Source organism: Narcine bancroftii, chromosome 14, assembly GCF_036971445.1.
Source record: "Narcine bancroftii isolate sNarBan1 chromosome 14, sNarBan1.hap1, whole genome shotgun sequence".
Taxonomy (NCBI): domain Eukaryota; kingdom Metazoa; phylum Chordata; class Chondrichthyes; order Torpediniformes; family Narcinidae; genus Narcine; species Narcine bancroftii.
The window spans coordinates 22,536,594-22,558,925 of record NC_091482.1 but is presented as its reverse complement, the minus strand read 5'-3'; the positions used below and the strand labels follow the sequence as shown (position 1 = coordinate 22,558,925).

Below are 22,332 nucleotides of genomic sequence, written 5' to 3'. Positions count from 1 at the left end.
TTGAGAAAAATTGTCATTGACCCGTTTCCTTTGGGGTTCTGAAACCATGCACATAACGAGACAATGAGGTACGATTAAAACTGTGGTTTTCAACCTTTCTCTTCCCACCCACCTACCATCTTAAGCAATCCCTTACTAATAAAGGATTATTCTAATCACAGAGCACCGATGGCATTGGGATTACTTAAAGTCGTATGTGAGTGGAAAGAAAGAGAATCACTGGAGTAAATCTTGATCCAGCTACTTTGTGTTAATAGTGTAAAATTTTACTTCTAAATCAAGGTGGATGGATATTTCACATCCAAGTTATATTTTAAGGACAAAGACAGCCCCAACATTTCTTTGCTAAGTCCTGGCCATTTACTTACCTTTCCCAAAGCGCTTTGAGATGATGAAGTATTTTTGAGTGCATGTCATAATGCAAACAAATGTGATGGCCAATAGATGCACAAGTTTCCATAAACTGCAATATAATAACGAGGTCATCTTTTTAAAGAAATGCTGATAAAGGGATTAAAACAGGGCAGGAGGTACAATTATAGTCCAAAATATTTCAGTCGATTTGTCTTTTCCATCATCAAGGTCACAGACAGATGCCATTTCTTGCTTGACTAGTAATGGTAATTACCGATCCAAAGTTGATTTCAAATTGTCTTTGTGAAAATAAAGTGGAACAAGAAAGTCTGCAGACACTGCGCTTGCAGTCAAAAACACAGAAGTCCTGGAGGTCCCACAGGGTCCATAGTGGGTAAAGATCTATAACTGATCTTTCGGGCCTGAGCTCTGCTTCAAGACAAGAAGGGCTGAGGTTCGAAATGTCAGCTACAGATCTTTATCTCCAAAGGGTGCTGTGAGACTCTCTGAGTTCCTCCAGGATTTCTGTATTTTTATGAGAATAAAAATGGACTGTTTGTGTTTTGGCAAAAAGAAAGTTGCACTTTCACTTAAACGAAAGGATGAGAAAACTCCCTATTTCAAATCTCCAATACCATTTCATAAACAGTTTTGAAATACGGTACCTTGATCATCTTCAATTGTTGCAATGAAGAATCTTGCACTCAAACTTCCTAAAGCTCAGCTTTATGATTTCATGATCAGCTTGCAAAGCAACAAATGCAAATTGATGAGAGCTTTGAGTCTTTACTCATGAATTATACATTTCACCGAATTGCAATTTGTTTGCACCAGAGGATCTGATACACACGAGCAGAGTGGTCAAGTATAGCAATGTTACGACAGGAAAATTTAGCCCGACATTTGGCTCAGTTAGAGCAGTGGTTTTCAATCTGCCACCCTAAACTCACATTCCACCTTAAGCAATCTCTATGCCATAACTGCTCTGTGATTGGTAATGATTAGTATGTAAGTAGGAAGGGAAGGTTGAGAATTACTGCTCTCGACCCGATTGTTACTGAAATATTTTGCTTGAGAAAAATTGTCCTTTGGAGTTATGAAACCATGCACATAATCAGGTACAATTAAATCAGTGGTTTTTAAACTTTTTCTTTTCACCCACATGCCACCTTAAGCAATCCCTTACTAATCACAGAGCACTTGTGGCATAGGGATTGCTCAAGGTGGAATGTGAGTTTGTGGGGAGGGGGGTGTGGTGCAGTTTGAAAACCACTGAGCCAGTTTTATCATTAGTTACACATTTAGTCACATTGAAACTGCTGTTCAATGACTAACTGGAAATAGGAGTCAGAATACAGAAAGGAGATCGAGAATTGGTTGCGTGGGGCCAGAAAAGCAACCTTGCTTTCAATATCACCAAGACCAAGTTTATTGCTGATTTTAGGAAGAAGGCAGTGAGACCATGTACCTGTTCCCATTGATGAGACAAAAGTGGAGAGTGTTAGAACCTATCAGCTATCGGGAGTCCATATTTCACAAGAACCTCCCTTAGAGCCAGCACAGAGGCAAACCTGAAGAAGGCGCACCCACCGCCGCTATAACTTCCAAGGAGTCGGAGGAGATTTGGCATGCCATCAGATTCTCTATCACACGCATACATATGCACTGTGGAAGGTGTACTGACTGGTTGCATCACAACCTGGTACGAGAATACCAGTGCCTAGGAATGCAGAAGGCTCCAGAGGGTAACAGATATCGCCAGGTCCATCTCAGGCTCCAACTTCCCAGCCACTGAACAGTTATTTTTCTAACAGCTGTCAGGTTCTTTCAACCTCCTCTTGTTACACAAATCAGGAGCTGCTCCAACACCACAGAAGGACTGATGGAAAGTCATGGGATAAACAAATGTTTCAATTTTTTTTTTCATTTTATTTTTACATTTTAGTTTAGAGTGACAAGCCCTTCCGGCCCACAAATCCTTACCACCCAAGGATGCCCATTAACCTACAAACCTCATAGATTCTTGGAGGATGATAGGAAACCAGAGCACCTGGAGAAAACCCACGCAGACACGGGGAGAACATACAAAACACCTTACATACAGCGCGGGATTCGAACCTGGATCATTGGTGCTGCATTAGTGTTGTGCTAACTGCTACAGAAACCATGCGCCCTTTGCATTTATTATTTCTGTTTTCATACTTATTGTCTCTTTTTAATTCATTTAAATATACTGTTGAAGTTGTTTTATTTATTTCTTTTCGTAGATTTTTTTCCAAGAACCTATTCACTTGCAGCAATAATGATTTTCAGCTATTATGTACACTTTACAATGTATATGACAACGGACTCGTTATCAATATGAATAGGCCATTTGGCCCAGCTTGTCGATGCCAGCATTCGTGCTCTACACGAGTCCCAGTATGTATTTTTTGAAGTGCAATGCACAAGCCATTCAGATAAAGTTAGAAAACTAGGTGACAAAAGATTGTAAAATTAATCGTTGGAGATTTAAAGGCCTTACTTAGTGTAACTCCTTTAATAACTGATTATTATCTATGTGAGTTTTCAAAGCTGTCTCCTTCTCTGCAGTTTCAGTTTAGTATCTAATAATGAATTAGCAACTAATTAGCAATTAACAATGTTGAAATGTATTTATCAAACGATCATTAATATTCCAGGTCCTGCTGCTCTATCTACTTTGTTTTGTCTTCCAAATCTCCAATTAGGTTCCTTCTCATTATTCAATTATTTTCGGTGTCCCTCTATTCTAAATAATTCATAATAAAGCCAAAGATTTGTTGTTTCACTTCCTCCTTTATTAATTTGTTCCACAGCTTCATTTTTAAAAATCAATTGTCCTTTTTCTCCTCTGTAAGTCAATTGCTTTGGGTCATTTCTGCAATGCAAAAGGCACCATATAAATGCAAGTTGATCATTCTTAAGGGGAAATATATATATTTATTTGTAACAAAGAGGCCATTACAAGTTAATTCCATTTGCACGTATCCTGAGGTCAAGCAGAAGAAAGGAGTTCCTCTAAAGATTGGCAGATGTTTATGAATCAATTGCTTCTCCCCATGAAGGAAAGAACAATAGGGAATGACTTCTTTTCCACACAAAAATTACATTTCGTGTTATATCCATCTTTGCCTCAGCAAATGTGTTGTGGCCAGGATAGCCATCCATATGAGCTTGACTACTCAGATGCTCCCCTTCTTGCCTTTCCTTGTTCCACCACCTGCAAACGAGATCCTTCCACTGCCCATGCTCTGGCTCGCACCTTGCTGTTCACCCATCACTCCCATTATCACTCCCGTACTCAAGTTCAGTGGTTCTCAACCTTTTTCTTTCCACTCACATACCACTTTAAGTAATCCCTATCCCATAGGTGCTCTGTGATTAGTAAGGGATGCTTAAGGTGGCATGCGGGCAGAAGGAAAAAGGCTTGAAAACCACTGTTTTGATCGTACCTAATGGACTCGTTATGTGCACGGTTTCATAACTCCAAAGGAAATGAGCCAATGACAATTTTTCCCAAGCAAAATATTTCAGTAACAATTGGGTCTGGAGCAGTGATTCTCAACCTTCCCTTCCCACCCACATACCACCTTAAGCAATCCCTTACTAATCGCAGAGTGGAAAGAAAAAGGTTGAGAACCACTGCTCTAGTTCCAAGTTAAGTATGTCTGATTTCAAAATTCTCACCCAGGTTTTCAATCCATCCAGAGTCTGGTCTGTCTCTTGCTTGTGCATGCCTCTCTCTCTCTCCTATGTGTGTGTGTGTGTGTGTGTGTGTGTGTGTGTGTGTGTGTGTGTGTGTGTGTGTGTGTGTGTGTGTGTGTGTGTGTGTGTGTGTGTGTGTGTGTGTGTGTGTGTGTGTAAACGACTCCATCCCTGAAGTACTCTATGAAATCTAAGCTCTAATTCTCACTCTGGGACATAACCTGAATTTAATCACCCCATAGTGAAAGTGCTATGGCCCAAACTTTAGGAACTCCCTCTCTATGCCTCTCAACTCCTCATTGTAGGACTTACTTAAATTTCCTTTTTTGACCTAGTTCTGCCCTAACAGTTCCTAATGAGGCACAGAGATTATTCTCCTGAGGTGCACCTTTAGATGTTTGACATCATAAAGATCACTAAAGTTGTCAATGAGTTATCATGGTTCATGATTCAGTTGAAAGACCATCATAGAAGAACCCTATTACACTATGTTTCCCTGTATCCGAAATGCTTGGGATCAGATGTTTGTCGCTCTTGTTTCTTTTTGTTATCAGAAAACTGGCTTTATACAGTTGTATCCGCAGTTAAACAAGAACAAACAAACAATGGCAGGCTTTTCAAGCATAAAATAGTGTTTAATTCACCCCCCAAAAAACAACTCCATCCCTGCTTACAAAATAAGATAAATGCAGCTTCAAACACTAGAAATTCTCCGGATGGCTTTCTCAATGTTTACTCCAGTCACCTGCCTCAGTAACAATGAGGGTTTTCTTAGAAGTCCCTCTTTGATTTTATAAACAGGCTTGATTTCTTGTTCTGTTATGAATGCACGTTGCTCTAGTCCTTCGATATGTCCATCGCGCATTTTCGCCTTGCCTTCTAAATGTGGTCAACTTGTGACGTCATGTTTTTGGATCTTTTCACCATTCAGAACTTCAGATACGGGGAAATGGACTGCAATGTAAGAAGCTCCCAGGACAAAAAGAAAAAGGACGAACTAACTAATGGGTCATTTATTTGGGTGAGAAGCTAGATTTTGTGCTGAAACCCCATCTGTCCACAATCATTTGAATGAGAGGATCAAGTGTAACAGATGCCCATTTGCTGATTATACAAACTTAGGTGGGGACAGGCAGGCAACGTGAATAGGCAAAGACATGGCAGAAATAACATGATGTGGAAAACGAGGAAAAATTTAGTATTTTTACAAAATGATCAGAGATTGAAAGTGAAGGAGAAGCTGCCTTTCCTTGTGTATCGATAGCTGTAAGTTAAATTAATTTAAAAAAAATTAAACATACAGCACAATAACAGGCCCTGCCACCCAATTGACCTACAATCCCCGTACGTTTTGAAGGGTGGGAGGAAACCTGTGCCACACACACACACACACACACACACACAAAACATTCAAACTCATTACAGACAGTTGGATTGAAACCCATGTAACAGTGTTGCACTTACCGCTTAATATGTAGGTATGTCAAGCTACTAGGAATGAAAAATGGTACAGTGGTCCTTACTGCAAGAGGATTTGAATAGAGGAGTCAGGAATTTTGGCTCCAATCCTACGTAGCTGCACTTAGAGAGCATCCAAAACATTGTGCACATCACATTTTTCAGTTGAAGAATATTCTTGTGGCAGGAAGTGTTCTTCAGATTGATTCCCGGGAGAGGAAATTTATATAACCATCTAACCGTTTATGGCATGGAAACAGGCCATCTCGGCCCTTCAAGTCCACGCCAAAAGAAATTAAGCAAGTTTGATCTGCGTTCTTCTGAGCTTGGAAGAATGAAAGATGGTCTCATTGAATTGAACAAAAATTTTCAGTTGTTTGAGAGGGCAGTTACTAAACTGATGATTCTCTCCAATGAGGTACCCAGAATGGGGTTCAGGGTTGAAAAATAAAGGCTTGTCCATTCTGGACTGATGCCAAAAGAAATGTCTTCATCTGGGAAAGAGTAGTTTTTTAAAAATTTTCTTCCCAGGAAAGATGAGTATATTCAAGATAAAGGACACTGTATTTCTCCCCGCAAGAGATGGGTATGTTCAGGGTAAAGAATGCTCGATTTCTAGATATTTACTGAATAAGGGGAATTGGGGCAAATCCAGGAAAACATCTTTAAGAATTGGGAAGAAGTCAGACCACTTGCAGAAAATGTTCATTAGCCCTGGGAGAACATGCAAACCTCACGCAATTACACCCTAAGGCCTGGCTCGAAATGGAACCCCTGGAGTTGTGAGGCACCACCTAGTGATGCACCATTAGGAAGTCTGGAAGTGAAATTAATCGAGGCTGTTGTGTAGAGGTGGGCTGGAGGGCGAGGGAAGAGCATAGTAACAGCAATCTGCAAGCAGTTAGTGAAAGAGAGATTTTCAGAATTGACGCGAAGCAACACAGGTTGCCTCCTTCCCTCCAGAGCGGATAAATTTCAATGTCCAGTTTGCACCTTCTCCCTGCTCGCATGTGGATTTCACCAGTTTCCTTCCCTATCTGAAAGCTAGGCTGGTAAATCAATGGACCGGTGTAGATTACATTGAGTGTAGGTGGGTGCCAGGGAGGATTATGGGCATATGAGAAAGACCACAGGGAAAATTGGCATGGACTCAATGTGCTGAATGGCCCTCTTCAAGGATGAAAGAAAATGGAGGAAATATCTGGAGAGCATATTGCTCTCTTTAGCTGAAAATGAAATGGATTGACAAAACATTTCCTCATTGAGAATTGAAGACATGAATAATTGAGAAGAATGCTTTAATCAGAATTACAGATTTAAATGTTATGACTAAATTACAAATTGTATTTAATGAGAGTGAATACAGAATGATTTAGCAGAGTGGAATTCTGTGCGTGGTTCAAAACTACCCACACAGCTTGATTGGTTATACTGATACGCCGTAGCCTTTGATGCTTGCCAATCCTAAACTGCGAATGCAATGAAAGAATTTTACATGTACAAACCAAACATTTTAAATTGACAGCATAATGATAAAAGGCCCTGAGCAAATCCAATTCCAGAATTGACATTTTTTTCCTCCTGATTTGATTATAACAGAAAACCATTTTTACCTACAAACAATTTTACCAATTGAACAGCGTATTTCTTGAGATGTACAACTACCATAATGCCAACTGATACATGTGATATTAGACTGTAAAAAGGCAGCATATCAGCTGATTGAACAGAAATTGAACCCAATGGGCCAATTTCAGATGCCAACTTGCTGTGCACTAAAGAGCCCTCAATTTGATCAGAGCCGACGACGCCTCGCCAGCTTTTTCAGGCCTCCATGGCAGCTGCCTGAAACAAGATTTAAGCCTCTCATTTCATATGCCGGATTCCCATTTCAGGATAATGAAGAGAAGTTGGATTGCTGGAGCAGAGCTGACTTGACAGCTTGCTCACTTCTAGCGATTACGTTATCCAACGTGCTCCAGTGTGCTCTCATTCATAAATAGAATCAGGATCAGGCCTTCAGCCCCCTGCGTATACAAATCCCATTTACTAGAATGAAGTTGACCATGTCTTGGTGATCTGAATGTTTCTCCAAATGCTTCTTATATGTCATGAGTCCCTGTCTCCACCACATTCTCTGGCTTTGCCTTCCAGATTCCAACCATTCTTCGGTTAAAGAAAGATTGCCGCTTAGAGTGGCACGGTTGGCGTCATGGTTACCGCGATGCCTTTACAGTGCCAGTGATCTGGACAGGGGTTTGAATCCCACGCTGACAGCACGGAGTTTGTACGTCCTCCCTATGCCTGCGTGGGTTTTCCCCGTGGGCTCCGGTTTCCTCCCACCGTTCGAAATGTACTGGGGGTGTAAATTGGTCAGCACAGACTTGTGGGCCGAAATGGCCGATTAGTGTTCTGTCTGTCTAAAAAAAATCCCCTGCGAACTTCTTACTCCTTACCTTAAACCAACGTGCTCCACCTCGAATGTCACTGTCACCTGGAAAAAATGTCTTACAAAGTCTCATATACCACGTCAGGTGCCTCTATGAGGCTCTACTGCTCCAAGGAAAATAATTCCAGCCCTTCGAATATCTCTCCATATAACCAACACATTCAATCCCAGGTAACATCCTCGTAGATTTTCTCTTCAGTGCAATGAGGTCCTTCCTAAAGCCTGAACTACACATAAGGCCTTATCTCCTCCACCCCGTGGCTGTGGACATTTCCTGCAGCCTTTCTAACTCAGCTTCCTCTGATCAGAACACATTAGGATCGGAAATGGATAGTCTGGAACTGCCCTGAACTTAAATAAAGGCAAGTGCATTGGAATAAAGGCGTAATTTAATAGAGTGGTCTGGGAAAACAGATAAGAGCATGATAGCAGGCCAGCAATGGCAGATCATGTTCCACAAGTCTCAGTCAAAGTCTATTTCAGTAGCAAAGAAAGGCTCTACAATTCAAATGCACCGTGCATGGCTAAGAAACGAAGTTAAGGATGGTTTCAAATGGAAAGAAATGCATGCAAAATTGCAACGGTTAGAGGTGAAATGGAGAATTGGGATTTTTTTTCAGAAACCAGGAGCCTGAAGATGAACATCCAGTGGCACAAAGGCAGCTTTCTGCCCTCGGCCATCAGATTTCTGAAAGGACAATGAACCGCAGGCACAACCTCACCTTCTATTATTTTGCCATAATTTATTTTGTAGATCAATATTTCCACTGTAATGCTGTGGCAAAGCCACAAATTTTATGAGGTTAATGACAATAAATTCAGATTCGAAAGGATTAGAACATTAGAAAGATGTAGAAAATAGTTTGTGAGTGTAAACTATCAAAAAGATGGCAAGAGCTTCTCTTGGTGTACCAGAGAAAAAAGTTGGATGACGAAACAAGCTAATTAGTATTACTAAAGAGAAAATTGGCGGACGTTCACAATTTAAAACCAATAGGGCTACAAAAGTGGGGAGACATTAATGGACTGGGACACATGTTGTGCCAGAAGCTTAGAGATGACAGAATGTGTTTGGTGCATCCAACAGGGTGTCTTGAAATAGTAAGTATATAGTCCAAACATTGGGAAATGAGCCCAGCCAGATGATTGGGGTTCCAGTGGGAGAACATTTTGGGAAGAATGATCATGTCATTAAGCAGTAGGAATCATGGGTCCTCTACCGGTCTCACCTACGGCTCCTAAAACGCTTCCATCAGCGCTGTCTCCGCTCCATCCTCAACATTCATTTGAATGACTTCATCACCAACATCGAGCTGGCAGAGTCCGCAAGCATCGAATCCATGCTGCTGAAGACCCAACTGCGCTGGATGGGTCACGACTCCAGAATGGAGGACCATCGGCTTCCCAAGATCGTGTTCTATGGCGAGCTCTCCACTGGCCACCGAGACAGAGGTGTACCAAAGAAGAGGTACAAGGACTGCTTAAAGAAATCTCTTGGTGCCTGCCACATTGACCACTGCCAGTGGGCTGATATTGCCTCAAACCGTGCATCTTGGCGCCTCACAGTTCAACCTCCTTTGAAGAAGACCGCAGAGCCCACCTCACTGACAAAAGACAAAGGAGGAAAAACCCAACACCCAACCCCAACCAACCAACCAATTTTCCCTTGCAACCGCTGCAACCGTGCCTGCCTGTCCCGCATCGGACTTGTCAGTCACCAACGAGCCTGCAGCAGACGTGGACATACCCCTCCATAAATCTCCGTCCGCGAAGCCAAGCCAAAGGGTTATGAATAGGATAAAGCCTGTGAGAAACTTGGATGACGAGGAGATTGTGAATTCCATTGAAGTGTTGGGTGGGGGTTGGCCAAACTGCGGCTTGTGAGCCACAAGAGGTTCTTTGACATATAATGTGCGACTTGCAGACATATGTTGGCTGAGGCAGAAATCGCACGAGCCAGTGCTTAGAATGGTAGTTTTAGTGGGCACGGCTTGTGATTGTGGCATGTGTGGCTGTGTTGTGGTCAGTGAAATTAGTGTGTGGAAGTGTGATCCAGGCCATCCGCCCTCCAGACACCCCAACTGCAGACTCTCGCCCAGGCCCCGACCGCCTGCCCATCTGAGCTCCTGAAGCCCCGAACAAAGCAGCTACTTAGCACGGTCCAAAGTTGTATGTGGGTAACAGTCGACACACCCCCTAAATTTTATCCTTAAAATTGGTCCACAAAATTCGACTATAACCTAAATATATATGGTCTGTGTACTTTTTGATTATTGAAACAAATTTGTGCTGAGGGTCAATGTGCAAGGTACTAACTGAGTACTTTGAATTGGCATTCAAAAAGGAGAAGAAAGTGATGGATAGTGAGAGGTGGTGTTGGGTCTTTTAAAGAGTATCAAGGTAAGTAAGTCCTCAGGGCCTGATGGGACAAGAGACAAGAAGGAACATTCTTTCTTTCTATCCAAATCTAGGAATCTAGATATATATCTATATAATTAGATATGTATATATTCACACACATGCATGCACACACACAAATGGCAATGATAAAAAAAGTGGGTGGGTGGACAGGTAACACAAAGATTGGTAGAAGTGTGGACAGTGCTGAGGGTGACCAAAGGACACAGCAGAGCATGGATCTGTTATAGACGTGGGTGAAGAAATGGTACAGCTTAATCCAGACTCGTGTCCTGTGTTGCACTTGGGAAGGTCAAATGTATGAGCAATGAGTTAAGGGGAGAATTACTGACAGCAATGATGTGCAGAGGGATCTGTGGTCCAGGCCCATCACTCCCTGATAGGGTGGTAAAGGTGGTATATGGAAGGTTTGCTGTCATTGCCTGAGGTATTGAGTGTTAGTGTAAAGTTGTCACATGGATGTTATGCATAACTTTGGTCAGGCTGCACTTAAAAGTACAGACTCTCCCTGACTCACGACCATCCGTACATACGACGGGATGCGTGCATACCATAGTGACTGGGTTCAGAAGGAATGGTTTGCAGGGTGCTGGGTTCAGTGGGAAGGGTTTGCGGGGTGCTGGGTTCAGTGGGAAGGGTTTGCGGGGTGCCGGGTTCAGTGGGAAGGGTTTGCGGGGTGCTGGCTTCAGAGGGAAGGGTTTGGGCACCACTGGGTTCAGAGGGAAGGATTTGTGGGGTGTTGGATTCAGTGGGAAGGGCTTGCGGGGTGGTGGGTTCAGTGGGAAGGGTTTGTGCGCAGCTGGGTTCAGAGGGAAGTGTTTGTGCGCCGCTGGGTTCAGAGGAAAGGGCTTGCGGGGTGCTGAGTACTGAGGAAAGTATATGAGAGGAAAGAAAAAGGATTGAAAGCCACTGTTTTAATTGTATCTAATTGACTCATTAGGTGCATGGTTTCATATGTTTCTTATGCTTTTCCCACCCAGAATGATTGAAGCAGTTTACTGGATGAAAGGGGATAGCAATAAATACACTGCAAATAATGGGAGGACAACTATGGTATCCAACACTTATGGGGATTGTTAGATGCTGGATAAGTGAATTTTCTGGTTGCTTGAGATTGCGTGTGACGTGATCAGTGAACTAACGGTGAGGCTTACCAATTTTAAACCCGCATTTTTTAACCTATTTATTTTCCGTGATTTTTGTTACCTGGGTTTTACTTGGTTTTACTGTATCAAAGGGTAGGCTCACTGCTCCAAAGCAGATTCTTGGAATTTGACATAGGCTGCTTTTACCATCCTAAAGAAAGAAAGTAATGATAACGGACTGCTCAATAGCTCTTAAAGGGCATTTCTCAAAAGGCTTCCAGTTGAATCTCTGAACAAAAACCCAATGGTTTGCATGACAAATTATTCCAAGGTGAAGCCACTGAGTGAGCCAATGCCATGCTGGCAGACCAAGTCCTGTATCTCTCCAACCCTTCCGATCTATCCAGCTGTCTAAATGCCTTTTAAACACGACAACTGTCCGCGCCTCCACAACTTCCTCTGGCAATTCTCATGCATCACTGGAGGGTCGGTTTCAGAAGTTGTGCGACTGAGCCGTGAATCTCGATGGAAACATCCATTCTACCTTTCCACCCAAAGGCCCCCAATTTGAGCCGACTCCCTCGGGAAGCGTTCGTGTAAGGAATGGATGCAACCAAAGTGGCCTTGCTCAGGCTGGGCCGTAACAGTTAATTTGTTGCAAAGCACGATTAGGCTTTCACATGACAATCATTTCCAGCATTATCATACTTCCCTTTACATACTGTTTGTCTTGTGAATAGAAGGCTTGCTCTCCAGGTCCACTTAATCCGTCAAAAACTGTTGCAGCAATCAAAATATTAGAGTTGCTTTATACAGAGTAAGAATCCTGCAACAACTTGTTTGATTAAATCTAAGAGTAGAGAGCGCAATTTGCTAAATTACAAGCATTTTGAACATGTAAATATAGTTTAATTACTGCAATTAGAGTAGATTACTGCAGATTGGCAGATGGGGCTGCAATGCTGTTCTAATTAGGGCTTTTTAATGCTCAGCAATATAAAGGAAACTTTAACTATTTGGATAGCTGGAGGCATTTAAATAGCTAAAAATAACGACTTTCATCTGCCTGCAGTTAAGTCTAGATTAATTCATACCTAACCATAGTCCTGATTTAGTATAAATGTTTCTGTGTTATCTTATCTAGACTCTTTGATTCCAAAAGTAATTAAATGTGTTTGTAATTATGTTGACATGATGTCATGGTTGACCATAACCATCATCTGGTCAGCGTATGTGGGCTTTTTCAAGGTCAACACAAAAAAGCCAATCGACAAGAAACCAGGTTACCTTGTGCTTTTTTGCCCACAAATACATTGCACTAAGACGCATAGATAGAGCCGTAATGAACATTGTCATTTTTTTTTCCTTTGAGCTGGATTTGATATCTGACCAAAGTGATGGCTTTTGAAAGTGTACTTTCTTCAGAGAGCTGCTGAGGATCCTTTGCAATTCATTTTAAATTTCACTTCAGTTCCTGGTAATGCGTACATAGGCAGCTCAAAGCCGGCCATAATGTTGCCTTAATTGGCACTAATTGGGCAATCAGACTCAGAAAGGTCAAGGGATCAACGCTATAGGAAAAGGAAATGTCACCCTCTTAAAGAGAGATTGCTCCTTCAAGGAGCAATTGTCTCACCATCTCAGTGGCGCGCAACGTGTTCATCACTGAAGTCCGCAGATCTTTTCGGATTTGATCTACCCCACATGTGGGCCAACGCCCAGAAAAATGTGATTTTTTTTTTGCAGTTAATTTTAAGTAACGCTTATGACACAGTTGAAAGACTTTTAATCAACTACACTGGAAGGAAATAATTGCTCAGAAAATTCACCCTGGCCGTAGAAAGATAAAATCACCGTGTGCAGTATTTCTCTGCCCTCTGAAATTCATTCCAACCATTTCAACAAAATGAAGTTTGCAGGTTTTAAGAGTTCAACTGGCTGAGGCAGCCATATTGCATGTCTCGTGCTGTTCCATTTTCCCCTTGTCCCTCACTCAAAAAATTCACACCACACTCCAGTCTTCTGGTCCCAGCTGCAGCTCACCCAATTACTTCACTCAGCACCCCAAACAGGGTCAGCACGTTGCAGGTTGAGAGTGCCCAGATTGCACTAGAAGTGAAGGAACCGCACTGAGGACTCCCGTTCTAGAGCGGGGCAGTACGATGACTCCAGCTAGCACATCATTCAGAGGCAAACAGGATGCTCCCAAGCCAAATCAAATCTGAAGGGATGATGGGAACTGGCCAGCAAAGCCAAAGTAGGAGGGGTGGGTGGAATTTGAGTTCTACCTGACGGCTGAAAGCTATTTAAAACCACTGCACAGCATTGTTCCCTCTGATTGAAACAACGCCAACAATAAAGGGACAAAATGATGTTTGGAGAATGGGCACATAAAAACATGGGTTACAGAGAACTGATTAAAATAAATCATTTAAATAGCTTACATCATGTGGCAGAATCTGAAAGCTCCATTTACAAGCATGTTCCAAAGGGTCTTCATAGGCTGTCTCTTCTAATAAGTAACAAATTACATTATACAAAGTATTTCTGGCAGATTCAAAGGAATCTCAGTAAGTTTTTATCCGTAAAAGTCAAAAGCTTATTAGAAATTCCAATTGAAGGTTCAATACCCTGCACACTGTGCAGTAATTAAGGCTGACATCAAAAAGCTATTAAAAGCGCCTAATCTCTATTTACCATTTGGTATTTCAAAGCCCAACTTTGTACTTGTTAGGAAGATCAATTGCATTAATTTACAAATGGGGGGAAAATGTCACCCTTCAGCCTTTAAATCTCATTGTGCTGGAGATCAGCATTGGTGAATCAGACCGTGCATTTCCCATATTACCAAGAATAGGTGTCGTGGGAGACCTGACCTACAAATTTTAATTACTGCACTTTTTTTAAAAAAAAACCTTTCCTCAGAGGAACAGCGACACCAGAAGAAGAGAAGTTCACTTGAAATGTCTGCAACGATTAAAGAAATTTAACAGCCTAGGTGCTACACCAGCCAACAGCTTTAAGGCAGACTCAAAAAAATGTCTTTCACGTCAATGAGCGTGTGACTAGATGCACAAAGGCCTTCTTCCAGAAACCCAGTGCACAACCATACATAAAACATATCATTGTGAATGTTTTTAAAAAAAAAGTGGGAGTGCTGTTCAGGGTGGGCATTGATGAAAATAACTGTTTTTAAACGGCAAACCAAGGGTGCCTCTGACCTTGCTCTTTCACATAGGCTTCATTGTGCTGGGTGGTGCCTATTAACTCCAGCTGGGTGAAGGAGGTCTTACCACTGGAGGACTGGAGATGCGATTTTTATAAACTTCATATGTGTGAAATCAAATCCTTTATCAGCCTGAAGCACTGAAATCACAAGTCAAATTCCTGCAGATTAGGCACGCATATTTACACCAGACTGATATCACGATGAATATTCGCTAATTTTAATATAAATCACGAAAAATAGAGCCGTAATTTTCCATTTTTATTGAACCTACCCTTGGCGAAGGGAAATTAAATTCACAGTTGACTCACTACATTAGATTTCACAAACTAAAGATTGACAACAAACTACATTTTCCTAAAAGAAATATTACAATTATTGATGATTTTTTTTTTGCATTTACATGTACCAGGCTTGTTATGTTTACTGATAGAGGAGCACCATCCTTGGCCAAAGGACTTTGATTATGTCCCGATTTGTTTTCACCTCTGGGATCCAGCTTCTAAGTCAAAGGAGTTAAGGGTTATGGGGATAAGGCTGGAAAGGGATACTGATGGTACTGATCAGCCATGATCTGTAAAATGGCGATGCTGGCTCGACGGGCTGAAGGGCCTACTCCAGCTCCTATTGTCTATTGTCTAATGCACCAATAATGGTCAGGGAGACCTTTGAAATCAAGTTCTATCGTTGGACTGTTGTTCAGGGTGGAACCCATTGGTATTACCTTACATTCTGATGTGTAGGCAGGGTGAAATGGACGTTGTACAATGCAGCAGGAAATGACCTTCTGGAGCTTAACATACAACAGTAGCAGAATTTAAAAAAAAAATGTATTCTCTTTTCAATCAGTGCAGTATCAGGTCATGACTTCTGCGAATCAGACACCAAAAGCTTTCACTCGTGCCTGAAGGGTGACAAATGTGGTAACTCTCAATGATAATCCAAACAGGGCCTCAACATTAAGAAAAAAATGGGCAAGGCATTTTATGGGAGGGCGATGTCAAAACAGATTATTTTTTAACAAGGTAAATATCAGAAATGGTTGTTAGAAAGATTGGACAAATATATGTCAGGAGTGTCAGAACTTATGTGAGCTTCTTGACTTCATCAAGACTGATGGCAAAAGGCAGGAAGCTCTAATATAGATTCTAGCACAGTAAAGATCCTTCATCCCATGATGTTGTGCCATCTACTTTATAACAATCTAATCCTTCTCCACCTCACACCCACAACCCCCTATTTTTCACCTATCTATTTATTCATGTGTCCATCTAAGTCTCTTTCAAATGTCTCCCCAGCCTCCATCCCTGGAAAAGCATTCCAGGCACCGACCACTCTTTACATTTAAAAAAAATCTAACCTATCCACTTAAATTAAATAGGTGTCCTCTTGTATTTGTTGCCCAAGGAAATAAGTTAACATGATCCTCCTCTCTGCAGTCCTTGGGATCAGGGATGACTTGTTTTCACTTCATTTCTGAGAAGAAGGATATACCTGTGCATACTTATTTTAATGCAGGGTGACCATTTCACACTAGGAACCACATGGAATCAAGAGTAAGATCTTGGTTTAATGGCAAATGGTCCAAGTCAAATGGAGCTCAAAGGGTTGAATGGTCACATTTGTGAGAAAACTCACACAGGTAGACTCTTACCAACCAAAGACATAAACTTATCTTCAGGGTCTCTTCCATTTGCTTCTCCCACCCAGGGGCATAGCCAGGTCCTAAAGTTGGGGGGAGTACATAAAAAAGGTGCCTCAGCACATACCAGATGATGAGTCAGTGGGTGAGTGGTGGGCCGCACTGATTTCTCAGCAGCGTTGGACCGGAGCGGGGGTGGGGGGGGTGAGTGTGGAATGGGGAGAGGGGTAGGGGTGGAGGGAGGCACCAAGCGCCCACCCCCAGCTCCCCCTTTAGCTATGCTGTTACTCCCACCTTGATTTCCTCCCTTCCCTCCATCCATCTGCTCCTCCCCAACACCATCGGTGACCTGAGATGTCATAAGTGTTCATCAGAATCGGGATTCAAGGGGGAGCTGAGGGCAAGAAGGGATCCCGAAGGGCCTTGGGCGCAGAGGGCTTCCTGGATGTATCGGCGGTTCAGACCTGGTGCTCGGGTTGCTGATGGACCAAGCAGGAGTCTGTGCGGCTGTAGAAACGCCGGATGCAAATCCATGGACACTCAGTGTCTCTGAAGGCATTCTCATGCTTTTCTTTCGGTCTGCAAGGGACAGTGGGCAACACTCACGACGAATCTTTGCCTCACGGAAAGTAGAAGGCAATTCGTGTAATATTACATGTTCTTTACTATGAGATGACAATAAAGGAATCTTGATTTATTATTCAATTTGTTGAACACAAATATTAAATGTTAAAATCACTCATGAGAGATACGTTCTCCCCTCTCCTCAAGTCCCTAACTCTGAACGCAAGCGATTCGATTAACTGAACTAAAGGCCAGAATTCCTGGAAACTTTTACGGTGTCACAGCAAACTAAATGCCAAAACTCTAATGGCCATTACTCTCAAGTATCTGAGACATTAAATGACCCTCATTTGTACTCATTATCCACTAAGGCTGTGCAGTGTGTGGAATTCTCTAAATGCCACAAGCACTTAACAGTAACAGAACTTCTCATTTAAATAAATAATGAATTATGCCATTTGAGCTGATAATCAGCTACTTAAATTGTACTGTGCTCTGCCAATCACTATAACACCGTTTTCTTATCGCTCTCCAGGGGAATGTTAAACCCTGACTCACTTATTGAGCAATATCTGTTTTACTCAGATGAATCTCAGGGATTTTTGATAGGCTTTTGCTTTTTAAAAAAAAAACAAATATAAATTTGTCCAAGACATCAGGTTATTAAAATGTCTGATAGAGGGAAAAAAGCCAACTTACTGTGGGTTATATTGGCTTCATAGATCTGTAGTACTGATGTCTGCACAGGCACTATGTCAGCAATGGGATAATTTTACAAGGTTACAATCGCTTAATCGCAATTTATCTCGATTTCAGCCCTTTCATCTCTTTTTCCCTGAGTTTTACATCGCCTTGGAGAGCCTGCCATTTGAAACTGTCTTAATGTGAGGGAACACACCCTGAGAACTCAATGCCTCCTTAACTGTTTATTAAATCACAGTGCCTCGTCTGATCATTCACGTCACCAATCTTCCATCTATTTCGGCAAATGTACAGGCAACATTGACTCTTTCACATATTCACGGAAACAAAAATAGCTCAAGTCATAGGGGTATGCTGCAAAAAAACAGGATATTAATTATTTACTGTTCAGTCCTCAGTTTCAATAAAGAATATGAAAAAAATGTTTCTCTTTCCGCAGTTGCTAACTGGTTTTCCGTTTATTTGCAGCACTTTCAGATTTTGTCTTACGTTTCCGACATCCGCGGATTTAAAAAAAAAATCCTTTTTTTAAAATGCTACTCTGCCATCAGTCCATAAACTTGATTAGATCCACCATGTACATCAAATTTCTGAACTGTGAAATCCAAGGCTATCTAATGATAAGGAGTGTACAGAGCACCTCAGCACAGCTATCCTGATTTTTAATTACGCAAAAGCATATTCAATCCACTTTCAACAAAAATCTGGTTGACCACGGCTCAGTTCGACACATCATGTGACAGATGAGTGGCAGAGTTTGTTAAATGGATTGGAGAAGAGGAGAGGTGAGAATTGACTTGGGCTCTGCGTCCACCCATTTCAATTCTCCGCCCTATTCCCTTGCTGACACGTCCATCCACGGTCTCATGCACCGCCAGACTGAGCACCTGCAAAATGGAGGAAGAACACCTCATCTTCCATCTGTTCACCCTCCAACATCGACTTCTCTTGTTTCTGTTAAACCGCCCCCCCACCCACCGCCCCACCACCTTCTTCTTCCCCAGCTCTTTCTCACTCTTCCCTTTTCCCTGTCTCCTTTCACAGAGCCAAAATTAATTCACGCCTCTCCACATGTCATGGCACATGTCATGTGCCATAAAATACAAAGCCATCCAATTAGCATCCAACCAGAGGTTAAAAATATGACTACGTGCAAATAAAATCAAGTGCATTCAGCAAGCAAATAATTTTAAAAGTTCTGACAGTACCACTCAGTGCTGTGATTTAAAGTTCAGCAGGCCCGCAGCCTCAGGAAGAAAGCTCTTCATGAACCTTCTGGTTCAAGAGCAAAGGCTCCAGTAGTGCCTACTGGATGGCAGGAGAGTAAAAAGTCCATAGTTAGGGTGAAATGCATCCTTGATGATGTTCTTCGCCCTGCCCAGACACCATTCCTGATAGATGTTCTCAATGGTGGGCAATTGAATGCCGATAATTTGCTGGGCAGTTTTCACCACCTGCTGATGTTGCCATAGGCAAGTATGCTCTCAATAGTACATCGGTAAAAATCCATCAATACCATGGGACAGAGCACCGCCATTCCACTGATGTAAATAGGGACGTGACCGTGGCTTTCAGCACACCTGAAATCCACAATGATCTCCTTGGTCTTCTGAGTGTTAAGTAGCAAGTTGTTGTCGGAGCACCACGCAGCCAGGCCATCTCATCATCCCCTCTGATCAGGCCAACCACTGTGGTGTCATCTGCAAACTTGATGATGGAATTAGAACCATATACAGGAACGCAGTCAGAGCTGAAAAGGAGAGGGCTCAGCACACACTGGGGCATGTTCAAGGTGAGAATGGATGAGAAGAGATTGCCTAATTTAACAGATTTGGGTCTGTTAGTCAGAAAGTCCAAAATCCAATTACAGAAGGATGAGTGAGCTGATACCAAGCTGATGAAATTTGGCCATCAGTTTAGAGGGAGTCACATTACTGAACGCTGACCTAAAGTCAATGAACAGCATTCTGACACAAGAGTTGGAGCTGTCCAAGTGGGTCAAGGCAGAATGAAGTGCCGTAGAAATGGCATCTTCAGTCGACCTGTTGATACGATAGGCAAATTGATGAGGGTCTAGGGTGATGGGCAAACAGAATTTCAAATGTGATAAAACCAGTCTCTCAAAGCACTTTGCAATGATGGGGGAGAGGGCAACTGGACGGAAAGGCATTCAAACTCATGGCGGTGAGAAGCTTTGGCACTGGCACGATGGTGGGAATCTTGAAGCTCATGGGAACAACTGCCTGGGCCAGGGGCAGATTCAAAAAATCCGTGAAGACCATGGCCCACCGTTCTGCACATGTTCAACTTCATGTTCAATTAACACCTTTTGTTGGACTGGACCCTATCAGTCTACAGTCTTTATTCTGATGCCTCCCTGAACCTTGAGGAAGGGCTCAAACCTGAAGTGTTGGTAATATATCTTTACCTCCTAAGGACACTGCGAGACTGGCTGAGTTCCTCCTGCATTTTTGTGTGGTTTTACACCATGTGATAAAATGTGTTTCCTTCAATGGAAGACCCATCGACTGCTATCTATGTGTTCCCAGTTAATATCCTGCATCTCCACCCCCATCTTTGATTCAAACCTGTTTATCTCCACCTCCTCCAGCCGAATACTAAGTGCTTGGCCTAAACAGTGGAGATGAAGAGTGGCGTCCCATCAGTTGTTGTTTGTCACAGTCCTACTCCAGCCCATCGACCAAAAGCTGCCTTTCTTCACTGCTCGCTTCAGGCAAAAAATTGTTATCAAATGCTGAGCTTAAAAAAAAATCAAAATTGAAAAAAAAAAGAGCATTTTGGAATCACAAGCAACATTCCTGTCTGTCAGACTTCAAAATTATTGCCAAAGGCTCTGAAAATCATTTTCTTTTTCAAGGCAAAATGCCTTATGTGAAGTAAAGGAAGCTATACTATTCTGTTTTCAGAAATGCACAACACCAAGTCATTGCATCGACAAGATAGTGCATTAAAGCCCTTTACCCGGAATTCAAGCAACCGTCAAAAAAAAGGGAGATATTAATAAATAAATAAAACCTTTTAATAAATACATATAAAACACAATAAATAAACCAATGTTTAAAATTGTAAAAGAGCATCACATGCCACAAATAAACCTTTGGTGAAGATGGGAGCAAATATTCAACCAGAGGAAGGCCTGGGCCGTGCTTTGCTCATGGCAGCCGTTTGAATAAAGTTGTGATTGAATGAAAGAGTTGGTTGATGGCGCTTGCTGTTGGCTGCCTGCTTAGCAAGAGTTTCAATAAGAGACTCACTCCCTGCTTCCTAGAAGTATTCATCTTTATTAGTATATTATTAAGGATATTAGTAAGGCTTTATCTGTAAACATGGTGGGGGGGTGGGGGGGTGTTCATTATCTATTCATCTGGTTCATCTTTCGTGCAGCTCTGTGGAGGGCGAGGAACCTGCAGATGCTTTGATGGTTAAATGTTTTTGAAGAATTTGACTGAAAATAAAGTAAAATGCTTTAAGGCTTATATATTCATGCAAGTGAAGTTTGTTCAGTGTGGTATTTTTGCCTTTTAATCTGTTTATTCTTCATGCAGATGTATTAGAGTGGGTCTCAAGCAACCAGAAAACTCGCTCATTCGGCATCTACCAATCCCCACAGGTGCTGGAAACAAGGGTTTTAATGTAACTGCAAAACAGTTCAGCTATGTGGTATGCCATCACAAAACATTCTACAGAGAATCAACCATGTGGGAGGCATGGAACTTAATGACTGATGCGCATTTAAAACTTCCTGGTGCACTAAAGGCATACTAATTCCACATGCAACTCAAAGCAGGTATCAGTCATGTTACAGTCGGTGATGGTCACCTCCCAGGTCTTATAAAATGCATCTAGGCTAAATTCTTAATAGTTAAGCAGTGCTGCACTGTCAGTTGTAATTTGGTGAGTCCACTGCCCTCTTGGGTGGAGGGGAAGATCCCTTGGCGACAGTTTCAAGGAAGAGAGAAATCTGTCCATTGCCACAGTCTCCTCATCGATATATATCCCTCAGTCAACAAAGGTAATCAGAACCAGATCCCATTACTGTTTTGGGATCCATCGAAGCATAAACTGGCAATTACACTTTCCACAGCAGAACAGTGGCTACTCTTTAATGTAAACAAAGAAAGTTTGGAAGGGTGCAACTCATCAGACAGCATCCGCGAAGACGACTGGATAGTCAACGTTTCGTCTTCAGGCCCAAAATGCAATTCCTTCCGGCTTCGGCTTTAAGACTAAAGTGTCAAAGCGCATAAAAAGCAGGGGGGAAGGAGGGCGGAGGGGTGGAAGAAAGGGTGGTAGAGGCCAAGAGCTGAGAGGATACTGGACAAATGAAGGTGCCTGAAGTGGAGAAACAGATAGGGAGAAGATAGTGGGGAGAGGGGGCTGGCATGAAGAGAAAGGCTCTCAACACACACTTCAAAGTATTTCATTGTTGGAAGATGCTGTCTTTAAAATTAGGCAGATGCAAGCAGAGGTGATGTATGCACTGACACTGGAATTGATAGATAAGCTGGTCCTCAGAATGCCAGGAATCATATTGACAGCATTACAACCAAATTAAATATGGCCTGTCTGTTATCCTTTTCTGTGGGCTGTGATAATTTACTGAGGCACGAAACATTAAAAATTGACAATGTGAAAACATTGTGTCCAATGTGCTATGTAACATGTCGAGTTATTTAATGTCTTTATA

At 42.2% G+C, this 22,332-nt stretch overlaps 1 protein-coding gene and 1 long non-coding RNA gene across 10 annotated transcripts in view; one reads left to right on the top strand and one right to left on the bottom strand.

The window, feature by feature from the left end:
- auts2a (activator of transcription and developmental regulator AUTS2 a) overlaps positions 1 to 22,332 on the bottom strand; it is a 1,173,696-nt gene that overhangs the window by 458,751 nt on the left and 692,613 nt on the right. The window lies entirely within an intron of this gene.
- On the top strand, positions 519 to 21,936 carry LOC138749472 (uncharacterized). 2 transcript variants are annotated; one of them, XR_011348675.1, is made up of 3 exons: positions 519 to 620; positions 5,012 to 5,101; positions 21,191 to 21,936. It is a non-coding gene; the product is annotated as an uncharacterized lncRNA (long non-coding RNA). The 2 variants fall into 2 exon arrangements; XR_011348676.1 differs by lacking the exon at positions 519 to 620 and adding an exon at positions 2,713 to 2,775.